The sequence below is a fragment of the Moschus berezovskii genome, chromosome 2, assembly GCF_049115385.1.
Source record: "Moschus berezovskii isolate FMDL1 chromosome 2, NW_MosBer_1.0, whole genome shotgun sequence".
NCBI lineage: Eukaryota > Metazoa > Chordata > Mammalia > Artiodactyla > Moschidae > Moschus > Moschus berezovskii.
In genome coordinates this window covers 59,009,289-59,022,169 of record NC_142461.1, presented here as the reverse complement: position 1 = coordinate 59,022,169, position 12,881 = coordinate 59,009,289, and positions in this window count along the sequence as shown.

Below are 12,881 nucleotides of genomic sequence, written 5' to 3'. Positions count from 1 at the left end.
ATCCTGATTTTTTTTCTCGTTCTCTTATTGTTCTTTATGAAGAAGATTTTTGCATTTTTTAAGTTCTTAGTTTGGCAATTTCACTGACGACCACTCTCCTACCAAGTTTTGAATTTTTAAAATAGTGTTTCAGTTAACGTTTTTCAAATATCACAAAATATTGTGTCTCTTGATGGGGGATAGATGACGGGGGAGTGTGTCATTTCCTCAGTTCTGTCTCATCACAAAAAAAATTTGAAACAACACATGGGCCAGCATTACAGCCCTCAGATGGACCAGTGTTACAGCTCTTGGATGGGCCAGTGTTACAACTCTGTGTTACAGCTCAGTTTTATTTAGAAAGTAAAGGAAAATATATACTCGAGGTGTGAGGGAATGCTGACCCAAAAGACTTGAAGAGAAGAGAGGCCCTGGCCCAATTTGGGCTGCTTTTTTAATATATTTTTTCTCCTTGCCCAGGGCCTGCCCTATGTAAATTGGGCTAACCAGGAGCACTGTTTGTTTTACCTGAGGCCCTCACTCTAGTACTTGGACCTTCTTTTGTTTTATCTCTGTGGGGTTTTTCCCTTCTTTCTCTTTTAACCACTGCCCTTTTGGACTCATTTTTCGTATTCTAACTGCCTAATATTCCCCCCTCAAGAGGTAGGAGGCCCAATTCTTTAGGAATAAGGGTGTCACTGTCTTTCTGGCTACTTCCTGCTGAACTGGGATAACGAGGAGCATTGGGCCTCCCCCTCTTGCTAGTCTCAAGCCTCAGAGTCCTTATAGTGGTGTTCATCTAAGAGTGAGTGATATTTTCTGTGGTCAGTTGTAGTTTTACATATCCTTGTTGAAATGGCACTGCATACTGTAGCTTGTTGACAGGTGTATTGAGTGTCCTTTTCTGTTTTCTTCCATGACTTGACTCATGAGTAGTGAATCCAAGAGTCATGTCTTGGTACCTTGACTATTGTGGGGGTAGAAAGTATTACAGGGTAAAGGCCCTTCCATGTAGGCTGGAGTTGAGCCTTTGGGGACTCATCTTTCCAGATTTTGATTAGGACCTGAATCTCTGAAGCATATAGGGGTGACTCTTTAGAATCTTTTGAGTCCTAGTCACCCTGCTTATTTAACTTATATGCAGAGTACATCATGAGGAACGCTGGGCTGGAAGAAGCACAAGCTGGAATCAAGATTGCTGGGAGAAATATCTATAACCTCAGATATGCAGATGACACCACCCTTATGGCAGGAAGTGAAGAGGAACTCAAAGGCTTATTGATGAAAGTGAAAGAGGAGAGTGAAAAAGTTGTCTTGAAGCTCAACATTCGGAAAACGAAGATCATGGCATCTGGTCCCATCACTTCTTGGGAAATAGATGGGGAAACAGTGGAAACAGTGTCAGACTTTATTTTTGGGGGGCTCCAAAATCACTGCGGATGCTGATTGCAGCCATGAAATTAAAAGATGCTTACTCCTTGGAAGGAAAGTTATGACCAGCCTAGATAGCATATTAAAAAGCAGAGACATTACTTCTCCAACAAAGATCCATCTAGTCAAGGCTATGGTTTTTCCCGTGGTCATGTATGGATGTGAGAGTTGGACTGTGAGGAAAGCTGATCGCCGAAGGATTGATGCTTTTGAACTGTGGTGCTGGAGGACTCTTGAGAGTCCCTTGGAATGCAAGGAGATCCAACCAGTCCATTCTAAAGGAGATCAATCCTGGGTGTTCACTGGAAGGACTGATGTTAAAGCTGAAACTCCAATACTTTGGCCACCTCATGCGACAAGTTGACTCACTGGAAAAGACTCTGATGCTGGGAGCAATTGGGGGTGGGAGGAGACGGGGACGACAGAGAATGAAATGTCTGGATGGCATCATCGACTCGATGGACATGAGTTTGAGTGAACTCCGGGAGTTGGTGATGGACAGGGAGGCCTGGCGTGCTGTGATTCATGGGGTCGCGGAGAGTCGGAAACGACTGAACGACTGAACTGAACTGAACTGAACTGATACCCCACAATCATATATCCTGCTGGAATTGCCCAATGGCCATGGTATAAGGCTGGAGGGTCTGAGCCTCTGGATCTAGGAAGAGGGCATTGACATAAACAAAAGATCTCCCATATAGCATCTCATAAGGACTAAGACCAACCTGTTCCTTAGAGGCAATGCAGGTGCGGAGGAGAGCTATTGGTAAAGCCCCCTTCCGTCCCAGGGAGGTCTCCTGGGTTATCATTTTAATCGCTGATTTTAAGAACTGGTTGGTTCTTTTTACTTTTCCTGAAGACTGAGGCCTCAAGACACACTGGAGATAAGTAATGCCCAATGCTTTAGAGATCCTTTGAGTGACCTTAGAAGTAAATGATGTCCCATTGTCACTTTGTAATGAATTGGGCAGACCAAATCTGTGAATGATTTCATGGAACAGTTTTTTTTTTTTTTTTCCACCACCTCCACAGCCTTCTCAATCTGGGTGGGAAAACTAATCTATCCTGTGAATGTATCTATCATGACTAATAGGTATTTATACCCTTGAGAAACTGGCATCCGGGTGAAGTCCATCTGCCAGTCCTCTCCTGGGTAGGGCTCACATCTCTAGACAGGCTGGGTCAGCTGGGGTCTTCGAGCTCCTTGGGGGTTGTTTAATTGACAAGCGGGACAAGAGGAGACCTCTTGCTATATAGTCGTTTGGAGGCCTCTTCCTCTGAAGGAACTCTCTAGTAATCTTTGGAAGGCCTTCTGCCCTAAATAAGTGGGGGCATGTAAGGGGTTAACTAACTTCTATTGGAGGTTCCCAGGCAGAAAAAGCAATCTCCCCTTTTGGAACCACCCCATATGATCTTCTTGAACGCCCTCACTCTTAGCTTTAAGAGTCTCACCTTCAGTATATAAAGGGGTTTCTGGCAAATTAGTCTGTAGAACTAAGGTGGCAACCCTTATTAGGTCATTGTTCTGTGATGCTGCTCTCTTAGATACCTGATCAGCTGCTTGGTTCTCTTGTGCCACTTCCATGCTCCCTTTTCTATGTCCTTTACAGTGGGAGACTGAAACCTCACTGGGCAGATGGACTGCCTTCAAGAGCCTAAGGATTTGATCACCTTATTTGATTGGGGACCCTCTGGTGGTCACGTGGCCTCTTTCCAAATAACAACATCTGCATGTAGCATCAGAAAGGCATACTTGGAATCAGTGCAAATGGCTACTCTTTTTCCTTTTCCCAGCTCTAAAGCTCAAGTCAGGGCTATGAGCTCAGCTAATTGGGCTGAAGTACCTGGTGGCAAAGGTTTAGCCTCTATGGTCTTAAAATTGGAGATTACTGCATATCCAACTCTTCTTTTTCCATCCAAGACAAGTCTGCTTCCATCAGTGTACCATATTTCCTCAGGATTGGTCAGAGGATCTTCTGACAATGCCTCACCGGGTTTTGTCCAGTGATCCAAAGTTTCCAGACAAGAGTGAAAGGAGAGAGAGCCCTAGAGGGTAGGCAGGAGTGTAGCTGGGTTAAAAACCTCACAAGGGGATATAATCAGGCCTGGACTTTCCATCAGCACTACTTGATATCTGAGGATTCTTTGATCAGACTTCCATAAATGGCCTAGCCCATTCAGGAGTTGTTTCACTTTTTGGCTGGTAAAAATAGCTTGCCCCCAAGAGAGAGTTTTAAAGCGTCTTTTATCAGGTCTGCAATAGCAACAAGATTTTAAAGACAGGAAATATCTCTTCCCAATAAGGGTGTAGGGCACTCAGGGACCACCAGAAACCAGCAGGAAAATTTTTGTCCATCCCAGCAGTGAAGAAGTGCTTGGGTGAATCTTTTGTAATTGTTTGCCCTGTAGTACCCAAAATGGTAAAAGTTTGGGAGGAGAAAGCTCTGGAGTAGGAGGTCAGAACAAAGTAGGTAGTCCCTGTGTCAATCAAGAAATTCTTGGAGCTACTGGCACCCTTGGCTCTGGCCCTGTGGTGGTTATCTGTGACAGGCAGGCTGGCTGGAGTGGGACACTTCAGTCCTTTTGAACCATCATGAGTGAAGGCTTGGCTCTTGATCTGGAGGATCTTGGGTGCTAAGGGCAGAGTGCCACCCAAAGACCCAATTGAAGGCATTTGTAGCAAGCCATTTTAGGAGGGTTGTCATGGTTTGGACACTCTTTGGCCCAATGCCTCACCTGTCTGCAAATTAGGCATTTCCATCGTGCCTCATCCTTTAAAGACTTGGGGTTTGTCATAGGGCTTCCCTGGAGGACGGCCAGCACCTGGGCATGCCTTGTCTCTTTCTTTTTCTCCCTTTCTTAGATCTTGGCTTCCCTCTCCTGTGCTCTGTTATAAAAGGTATTGGTAGCTGTCCATCTTGTCTAAAGAGGCAGCAGGGTCCTGCTGCTGTAGCTGTTGTGACTTTATCCTGATGTCTGATACACATTGGGACAGGAATTTGTCCTTTAAAATTACTTGTCCCTCATAAGAGTCCAAGTCCAAATTGATAAACTTTCAGAGGGCCTCTTTTAGCCTTTCCAGAAAGGCAATGTGGGTCTCATTGGGCTCCTGAGTTATTGCTGAAACTGGGCACAGTCCCACAAGTAATAGGCTGACTTCTATTTCCATTGGTGGACTTCCTTAGGGGTAAGTCTTTCTGAAGTTTATCCTACCCAATACTGTTGCAACCTGAGAGCCAGGTGTCCCCAGGTCAGGGTGCAGATCCCCATGCCAAGCTGAGGCATGGCAGCCTTCTGGAGATAGAATTCCTGGGCAGATCAGCCTCCCAAGAATTGGGTTCTGGAGCAGGTCGAGGCATGTTGACCTCCTGGGACCCCTGGATTGGCAGAACCCTGAGCAGGTTGAAGTTAACAGCCTCCCAGGGACCAAATCCCTAGTCAGGTCGACTTCCTGTGATCACAGACTGATGGATCCCCAAGCAGGCTGAGGGATGACAACCTCTTGGGGACGAGATCCTTAGGCAGGTTGAGGCAAGTCGACCTCCTGGGATCCCCCGGGCTTGAGTTGAACATCCCCAAGGTTTCCAGCATGACCAGTGCTGGGTAGGATTAAGGGGCTGTAATTCTAACTTATTGCCAGTTTGTTCACTGCAGATGGGAATAGATATCATGATGTAAACCAATCCAAGCCTGTTCCTTGAGACTGGGAACCTGGATGAAAGAACCATAAGCCTTAACCTCTTATTGCTCTGAGAGAATGTAAGTCAATGATTTCTTCCCCTAGTCCTCCATAAGAGAAGCTTAGGGTGTTTCCAATAGTAAACATTTCATTGTCGTAGACCCACTTTCAGTTCAGTTCAGTTCAGTTCAGTTCAGTTGCTCAGTCATGTCCGACTCTTTGCAACCCCATGAATCACAGCACGCCAGGCTTCCCTGTGCATCACCAACTCCCGGAGTTCACTCAAACTCATGTCCATCGAGTCGGTGATTCCATCCAGCCATCTCATTCTTTGTCGTCCCCTTCTTCTCCTGCCCCCAATCCTACCCAGCATCAATAACAGAAGTAATGACAAAGAAGTGGGTTATCTGATCCTGTTAGGGGCATTAAGAGTATTTTAATAACAGGCTGGGTGGAGCGATGTTGCTTACAAGGGGGCAGGATCCCGATTGTAGGAGTTAGTAAGTGCACAAGGGCATAACATAAACCAATTAAAATCAAATGGGTCCAAGATGACAAGCCAAATTCAACTAAACCTTGATCCCCAATCTGTAAGCTAAATGACACTCAGAGGTGGCAAGACTGTTCCATGGCACTGTTGAAAGACAGAGGAGTGAGTGGTTGGTTCACGCTGGCCCAAAGGACTCAAAGAGAAGAGAGGCCCTGGCCCAATTTTGTCTGCTCTTTTTATGTTTTTTTCTCCTTGCCTTGGGCCTGCCCTGTGTAAATTGGGCTAGCCAAGAGTGCTTTTTGTTTTGTCTGAGGTCCTTAGGTAAAATGTTCTTGGACCTTTCTTTGTTCTATTTTTGTGGGCTTTTCCCTTTTTAGTAGTGGCCATTTTGGACTCCCTTTTCCTGTTCTAACTACCTAACAACTGTTTTAAGATTTCACAAAATTGTGGGTTTCTGACACGCCATTAAACTGATTTCTCTGTTGATTCATTCACTATTCATTCATCCTCACCTAATGCTATATTCCAGCCATAACAAGCCATTTGTTGTTTTTCTAACATGCTACAGCCAAGCATTAGCTTTGTAAATCTGAATAACTTACTCTCTCTGTTCAAATATCTTATTCTCCTTCTTGCCATTGACAAAGACAACATTTATTTCTGAATGGTGGTTGCAATTTTTATGCTTGATATTTTTCTATATTTTCTAACAGTGAACCCAACGCTTTTAATATTTGATTAAAAAAAAAACAATAAATTGGAGAACCTATATCCAACTTTGGAATATTCATAAGTGTCTTCAGTAGACTGATTTACCTTCAGAGGGTAAGGCAAATCAAGATCTACAGAGGATCCACAGATATCTTCTCACATGCAAAGAATGTGGCTACACAAGAGATCTGACTGATTCTTGTTAAATAAGGGCAGGATTTCTCTGGCAGCCACCAGAGCAATCTCAGGCTATGACAAAAAATTTCTCTAAGCTGTTTTGCCAGAACAACAGAGGTACTTATTGTGAAAATTCTCTCCCATTACCCTTAAGTCTGAATCCAAATACCATGATTCTTCATCTCTTCTGTCTAGCGTAGAAAATGATTCTGGTGACAATTATGTGACAGTCTTCTTCATGATGCTTAGCATCATAAAAATTTGACTGGTGTCTTTATTGCTTGCTTGCTAAGTCACTTCAGTCGTGTCCGATTCTGTGTGACCCCATAGAACGAAGCCCACCAGGCTCCCCCATTCCTGGGATTCTCTAGCCAAGAACACTGGAGTGGGTTGCCGTTTCCTTCTCCAGGTGTCTTTATAGTATGCACTTAATACCACTGCCCACTTAGCAAACAGAGAAAGCTATTATTTGTTCCATCTTTAGACTCTCAATAAAAGCCATTTTACTCTTCCTTTCCACACTATTTAATAAAGTTTCTAAATATAAAGATACTTAGTAAATTATATTTTCGAAAAGAGGACATATTCGAGTTAAATGATAGACATTGTCTATGCCAGTATCTTTTAGTCTTGAATATGTTTGTACATTATATGACCTTATTTCCTTCCCATAATCTGCAAATGGCCTGAAACTCTCCTGCAGGCATCAGTAAGCACTTTGCCCACCATTCCTTTTCAATATCACAAGAGTTGGTACATTTAAAGTTTTGTCTAGATTTTCATAGTCCTAACTTCTTAATCTCTCTGAGTCCTTGATGTCTAAAACTTCCTTCAGTTCAGATTGAAATGGGACTGTTAAATTCTGTTCAATTCTAGCACCTGCAGGCTATGACTCTTATTTCATATTTCCAATGTTTGTATATTATTTCCATGCTGTTTTTCTATATGCCATTCTGATTTTTACTGACCAACTCCAGCCTGAAGGCTTCCCAAGCATTTTCTGCTTCAAACTCAACCTAACTGCACACATGAGCACTCTTGAAGTCTACCTTGTCCTCTTGGTCTACATTCTGAAAATTTGTCGTGCCTCTTCTCTGAGGCAGGCTCCCCGAAACACTCCCAGACCCTGCTTATCTGGGATCAGATTAAGATGCTCAGTCATCAGGCTAGGGTGTCCTGATTTGTTTTCTGATTTTTGCAAGTTTCCATTTCCAGGACATATGATCTCCAGCACTTCCAATGAAAAGTCCAAACTGTATCTTATGATGAAAAAAAGAAAACAACAAGCAAAAGAAGAAAAAACAAATTCCCCCAAATAATTCAATGAGCAACAACTTCAAGGAGTTTATAGGCAGGAAAACAATTAGCAAACCAGAATGGTTAGATACTTAAAACAACTCTTGTCTAATACCTTCTGTTGGATGGAGCCCCTGAATGGCAACGAGTCACTGTTACAAGAAAACTTGTCCATTGTTCTCTTAGAACCAGAACGGGGTGCATCATGGTTCTGCTGAAGGTATATCTATTTCTGGTCCTATCTTTCTATTTTCATCTCTGCTTTCTTGCCCTTCTCAGATCTTGTTCTCAATGTCTCTGAGCCATTACCTTTCACCAAGTGAAAGTGAAAGTGCCAATCATTCAGTCGTGTCTGACTCTTTGTGACCTCACGGACTATACAGTCCATGGAATTCTCCAGGCCAGAATACTGGAATGGGTAGCCTTCGCCTTCTCCAGGGGATATTCCCAACCCAGGGATCGAACTCAAGTCTCCCTCATTGCAGGCAGAGTCTTTACCAGCTGAGCCACAGGGAAGCCCAAGAATACTGGAGTGGGTAGCTTATCCTTTTGCCAGTGGATCTTCCCCACCCAGGAACTGAACCGGGAATATTCTCTCTAAACACATGATTCTTTGTATCCAGAATGCTCTTCCCTAGTCTTTCTTTGCTCCTTACTCTACAAACTCAGCTCAGGCATACCTGGCAGACAGATGTGTCAAACTCCTTTTATGCTCCAGATATGCCCTTCCTCTATCTCTTCTGCTAATTTGATCACTGTTACTATAATTGCTATTTAGTTTTCTGTTTCCACCATCAGAAAGGGATCTCCTTGAAGATATTCCCATGTGTCTCCCACTATATTCCCCAGCAGAAGTTAATTAAATACCAAATTAAGACTTCTTTGTTGTATGGTGACAATGCACACACACACACACACACACACACATCCATATTTTGATTATCATTGTCAAGCTGGGTTGAATAATTTACACTTAACTAGATATCCCCCTAAAACTCTCACACAAGAACTTTTCTTTCTCCCATAAGGGCAGTTTTACCTTATTTTAGCTTCAGTTTTAAAGAGACTGACCCTTCTTTTTCTTTGCACAAATTGCCAGTCTTGAAAGAATACTGAGAATAACACTGAGCACAAATGAACAATGCCAGTGCAGAAGAGCCACTGTCATTTAAAACGATCTCAAATGGCAGAGCTCTGATGGATTCACTTCTCCTGCTTGTCCTTGAGAAACAGCAGGGGCACCTGTGTTGGGTAATAATTGTTCTACCTTGCTTGAAGGCATAGCACTTGACTTATAGGACATTGATTCATTTGGATCTTGTGTCTATTCCAGCCCCAGGGCATTCCCCACTGTTGAAATTGACATGGAACAGGAAGAGATAAATGTGTAAAGTCTCAGGCTTTGGGGAACCCTGAGGCTGCTATTGATGAGGCAGTAGCTGTGCAAGTTGGTTCCTGTGGTTCTTCTCCATCACAGAGAAGGCAGACTGACTCCCGACTAGGAGTGAAACCACTTCCACCACCAACATATTGAAAACCATCTTTGCATAGCTTCAGAAGGAAAGAGAAACATTGGGGAGCTTCCAAAATTAACAGATGGAGACTAGAAATAAAATCAGCAAAGGAGAACGTGTCTTCTTGAGTCCCCAGGCTCTGTATTCCTTCAACATATGGAAGTTCAGCCCATTTACTTTTTAACCCTGTGTAACCCTATCACTAAAACCCCTTCAAAATTCAATGAGAACTCGAACCAAGATACCCTCCTATCTTTTTGCCAAACAATTCTGCGATAATGTATATTTTTCCTGCTTCTGAACTCATCAATATGAAGATGATCAAAGATTGCTTGTTCCTAGAACTACTTGTTCCTAGAAAATACAACTGCACCTCAGTTTCTTTAGTTCACTCATTGAGCCTAACATCTTGTTCATATATTCACTTTGACAACTCTTCACACCCACAGATCCAGAGTTCTTATATAACTGTTCAGTTTCAACCAGTTCCCAACTTGCAAGCCCTGTCTTGAAATCATCCAGTCCAGGCTCCCAGACCTTACAGGTCTATCTTTCCCTGACTTGTCTCTTGAAGACGAAAAGAGATGTCAAGAAGTGTTTTCTCTGAGGGTTGTAAGTCCAATCATCTGCTTTCACCTTTGAGGAGTCAAGGAGAAAATATTTGTAATAATTTCTTCCTCTCAAAACTGAAAGTTTGGGTACAGTTTTCTGTCTCACTTATCTCAATTCCCTGACACAGAGAACAGCCTACCTTCACCTCTGCACAGATAGGTTGCTGTGACTCACACCCTCTCCTTTCCCTTTATCCTCTCCAGATTCTGCTGTTACCTGGTGTTCTGACACCTATTATCCCAAGATCTGCTCATCGTAGTCTTATTGAAGATGACTGTATCTTCTCCTCTGAGTCAATTCCCCTTTATGTTCTTTCTTTCAATGGTGAAGCTCATTCCTTGTCTCTTTATAGTTATTGATATAGGTGTATGTATAGGTATAGATAAAGATAGTTACACAATGTGCAAAAGAGTTGGATTTCATCATATTTAATCAGCACATTATTTATAGACTTTTGTGCAAAAGTAAAAAAAAGTAAGAGGCCACACACTATAAATTCACATGCAAGCATAATAAATAGCATGTGTAGTGAAGAATTCCCAGCACAAGTTTGTCCCCTTCCTTTGTACAACAGTCAAGAATTGTGTTTTATGGAATCATTTCACAAGATCTTGCTGTCCCTGGATATCTGGATGCTCTTGTTGTGCCTGCCTATGACTTGATGGGTTAATAGAAATAAATACAATTGTCTTATTGCTTGACTTGTTCTAACTAATGAAGATTGCTTCTCTGTGTAAAATTAAAGCTATGAGGAGCATAAGCCTAGGGAATGCCTGAGGCAAGACATCAAACCAAGCAATAAGGGCTCCCCTAGGTTCTCCTGTTCTCATGTAGGTAAACCAATGCCCAAATGACCAAGCCTAGGAAGGCAGAAGGGTCAGCAGTGGTAACACATTTAGTACTATTGTGTACCAAACATTATTTCTGTTCACCTCAAAGGTAGATCTGTATTCTTCTTGAGGTGCTCATACAGTATCTGCCATGGTGCTCAGAAAGTGTTTACTGAATAACAGTAAATTCTAAGGACTATTTCAGAACACAAAGCTTAATACTTTGTCATACATAATTAACTGCTTAATAAAAGTTTCCCAATGATGGAGAAACTAAATATGAATTACTATAGGAGATGTAGCCCCATGTGTCCTTTCACTATAGCTTACAATAGGGCTCTGATATTGTGTAAGTGTTGGAGACAAGTTTTTCATATCAACACAAAATAGAGTTATTCATTAATAATTTATTGGAAAAAGCCACACTCTGATATAATAAGTGAATTATTGATCAATGTTCCTAAGGAAAATAGTTCTGAACAGAAGTTGCTTTATTTCTTCTTCCCTGCTTGGGTTTTAGGTTAGCACAATATTTGCAGAAGAAACAGATGCTACAAATTGAATAATGTAAACAAGTTAGAGTGTTACTTTTCAAAATCCATCACATTACTTCAAAATATATAAAAATTTACACATTCAGTGACAAACTAATCTAAAGGATGTGCTGGAACCAGAAATAAGTGGCATTCCTGGCCTTTAGAAGAACAGACATGTTAGGCAATTATCATTTGGAACAAGTTCTAACAACATTGGGAAGTTTATATTAGAACAGTTTCTGCATTATTTTGTTAAAGAATGATAGAGTTTGTCAATGTCTCCAATTTATGAGGGATTTATGAGTGATGTAGTATGTAATCTGCAATGACAGGAAAGGCCTCTTCCATCTCACCCACTTCCTATGTCTTCAGCTCCTGGAACAGTTTCTGGATCAGGGAAGGCTCTCCATAAATAACATTTGATTTAATAGTAAAACATGGAATGACAGTTATTTTTTAAAAAGGTACCTGAAATGTTTTGCTGCAGTGTTGCAATGCTTGCATCTGGATTAACTTGTCCTCCAGCAACAACATACAAAGAAACTAGGACTCTTCTGGTGGTCCTGTGGTTAAGAATCCACCGCCACTACAGGGGACATGGGTTAGATTCCTGGTCCAGGAAGATCCCACATGCCACAAGGCAACTAAGCCTGTGTGCCACAACTATTGCAACCTGCATGCTGCAACTATAGAAGTCTCCACATCTAGAGCACATGCACAGCAACAAGAGAATCCAACTTAATGAGAAACCCACACACCACAACTAGAGAGTAGTCCCCTGCTCGCTGAAACTAGCAAGCAATACAACTTGCTGCATGCGGCAATGAAGACCATGCAGAGCTAAAAATGAGTAAATAATAAATAAATAATGCAAAGAAACTATATGGGACTAAAAACTGCATGCATGCACAGTTGGGGCAAATTCTGGACAAAAAGATTTTTAAAAATACCAAGAAAGCCCAAAGGAAACTGCTACTTTTTCTCTCAAATCCCTGCTACAACAGGGACCCCAATAAAGCCTTGCTTGCAAAGAAAAAATCTAGTGGGTCTGTCTAGCTGGAGAGAGAAGATGTGCACTGCTAAGCAGTTCAATGATGACCTTAACACATAATTAAATGGCAAATGACTGGAAAAGACTTCCTGTTATAATTCATTATCAATTCACATGGAATGTGTGTCTGCTATAGGCACTTTGGTTCTCATTAGAGATTTTGAATTGGGTAAGACTCATCCTTGGGCAGATCTTAACCTAGCAGAAAAAGAATGCACAATTTGAACTAATTTGCTCAGGGAAAGCTACCAGAACTTTTTTTTCTTTTTTTTTTTTAAGTTCCCAGTGCAATCACAATGGCTCAGGTGGTAAAGAATCTACTTGCAATGCAGGAGACACAGGAAATGTGATTTTATCTCTGGGTCAGGAAGATTCCCTGGGGGAAGAAATGGCAATCCACTTCAGTATTTTTGCCTCGAAAATCCCATGGATAGAGGAGGCTTGTGGACTACAGTTGATGGGGTTGCAAAGGGTTGTATATGACTGAGTGACTAACAACAACAATGCAATCACATAATTATCACGCTAAAAACATATCTCGGCTTTCCAGTGCCTGCAAAATCAAAGAGAGGCAG